Consider the following 2,500-nt stretch of genomic DNA (forward strand, 5'->3'; position numbering starts at 1 on the left):
GAAAATGCGGATATGGTCGAATGGTAAAATTTCTCTTTGCCAAGGAGAAGATGCGGGTTCGATTCCCGCTATCCGCCCATGGTAAAGTCATGTAATATGATAAATAATTCGATATAGTTGACCACGATAGTGTAGTGGTTCTATATTCCCTCTTCTTTTCCTCCCATCCCAAAACAAAAGATGTTGCGGAGACAGGATTTGAACCCGTGACCTCAAGGTTATGAGCCTCGCGAGCTACCAAACTGCTCTACCCCGCGCTGAAGAACTGGGAACTAATAGACGAACAGGGATTAGGGATTGGATGTGCCCCTCTACCATGTTCTATACAAATAGAATAACCCATTTATACAGAATGGTAAAGGGGACCCCTCTATGATCTATGATCATAGAGATCGATAGAAATATGAAGAAGGGATATTTTGATCCTTACCAACTTGATCTTGTTGCCCCCGGCAACAAACATGCATGAAACCTTTCGCGAAGTATGTGCCCGGATAGTCCAAAGTCTCGATAGTTACCTCTAGATCTTCCGGTTGAAAAACAACGTCGATGAAGACGTATAGGTGCACTATTACGTGGTGGGGATTGCAATTTTCCATGAATTTCCCATTTGTCACTCAACGATGAAACTTTGCTTATTTCTTTTTTTGAGGATCGACGAATCAAATGATATTTCTGTTCCAATTTCTGCCTCTTACTCTCCCTCTGAATCAAACTTTTCCTTGCCATAATGGTTCAGTTCCTATTATTATCAATGATATGGGTCGGATCCTAGATGTAGAAATATAAGAAATATAAGAAGGGGGATCCTCCCCCTTCTCAATCGAATCAAATTTGTTAGAATTAACCAAATTTGCCTGATGTAGAGGCAATCAAGAAAGCTGCATAAGTGAATATATAACCTACAGAAAAGTGGGCTAATCCAACTAATCTTGCTTGTACAATGGAAAGAGCCACGGGCTTATCCCTCCATCGAATCAAATTAGCCAAAGGTGTGCGTTCATGAGCCCATGCTAAAGTTTCAATCAATTCCTGCCAATATCCACGCCAGGAAATTAAGAACATAAATCCAGTAGCCCAAACAAGATGCCCAAATAAAAACATCCATGCCCACACTGATAAACTATTCATACCAAAAGGGTTATATCCATTGATAAGTTGTGAAGAGTTTAACCATAGATAATCTCTTAACCATCCCATCAAATAAGTGGAGGATTCATTAAATTGTGAAACGTTACCCTGCCATAGTGTGATGTGCTTCCAATGCCAATAAAAAGTAACCCATCCTATGGTATTTAACATCCAGAAAACTGCCAAATAAAATGCGTCCCAAGCCGAAATATCACAAGTACCCCCACGTCCCGGACCGTCGCAAGGAAAACTATAACCGAAATCCTTTTTATCTGGCATTAACTTGGAACCACGTGCGTCTAAAGCACCTTTTACTAAGATCAGTGTGGTTGTATGCAAACCTAGAGCAATAGCATGATGAACCAAGAAGTCTCCAGGACCTATTGTTAAGAATAGTGAATTACTATTCTCATTAACGGCATTTAACCAGCCGGGTAACCATATGCTTCGACCAGCATTGAATGCTGGGCCATTCGTTGAAGATAAGAGTACATCGAACCCATATGAAGTCTTACCATGAGCGGATTGTATCCATTGGGCAAATATGGGTTCGATCAAGATTTGTTTCTCTGGAGTACCAAAAGCAAGCATGACGTCGTTATGAACATAGAGTCCTAAGGTATGGAACCCCAGAAACAGGCTGACCCAACTTAAATGAGATTTGATAGCTTCTTTATGGTCTAACATTCTTGCCAATACATTATCCTCATTCTGTTCCGGATTGTAATCTCGAATGAAGAATATAGCTCCATGGGCAAAGGCTCCTGTCATGATGAACCCTGCAATGTATTGGTGATGAGTATATAACGCAGCTTGAGTAGTAAAGTCTTGTGCTATGAACGCATAAGCAGGTAAAGAGTACATGTGTTGAGCTACCAAGGAAGTAATAACCCCTAAAGAGGCTAGAGCAAGACCTAATTGAAAATGAATCGAATTATTGATTGTGTCATAAAGACCCTTATGCCCACGGCCCAATCGACCCCCGGGAGGAGTATGCGCCTCTAAAAGATCTTTCATACTGTGTCCAATCCCGAAGTTAGTTCTATACATATGACCAGCAACTAGAAAAAGAAATGCAATAGCTAAATGATGATGAGCAATATCGGTCAACCACAAACTTTGCGTTTGTGGATGGAATCCCCCGAGAAGGGTTAGAATGGCAGTTCCTGCCCCTTGGGGGGTACCAAATAAATGACTACTGGAATCGGGGTTTTGGGCATAAAGATTCCACTGACCTGTAAAAAGTGGGCTCAACCCTTGGGGATACGGTAATACATCTAAGAAATTATTCCATCTGACGTACTCCCCCCTTGATCCGGGAATAGCGACATGAACTAAATGTCCTGTCCAAGCCAGGGAACTTACTCCG

General features: G+C 41.6%; 2 non-coding genes across 2 annotated transcripts; one reads left to right on the forward strand and one right to left on the reverse strand.

Moving 5' to 3' along the window:
- The first annotated feature begins 6 nt into the window (after positions 1 to 6).
- TRNAG-GCC (transfer RNA glycine (anticodon GCC)) lies at positions 7 to 77 on the forward strand. Its single transcript has one exon. It is a non-coding gene; the product is annotated as a tRNA-Gly (tRNA).
- Positions 78 to 183: 106 nt separating this feature from the next.
- TRNAM-CAU (transfer RNA methionine (anticodon CAU)) lies at positions 184 to 257 on the reverse strand. Its single transcript has one exon. It is a non-coding gene; the product is annotated as a tRNA-Met (tRNA).
- Positions 258 to 2,500: the final 2,243 nt, after the last annotated feature.

Source organism: Tasmannia lanceolata, unplaced genomic scaffold (genome assembly GCF_043159265.1).
Source record: "Tasmannia lanceolata isolate RefF3 unplaced genomic scaffold, GAP_Taslan_0.1 ptg000389l, whole genome shotgun sequence".
Taxonomy (NCBI): Eukaryota; Viridiplantae; Streptophyta; class Magnoliopsida; order Canellales; family Winteraceae; genus Tasmannia; species Tasmannia lanceolata.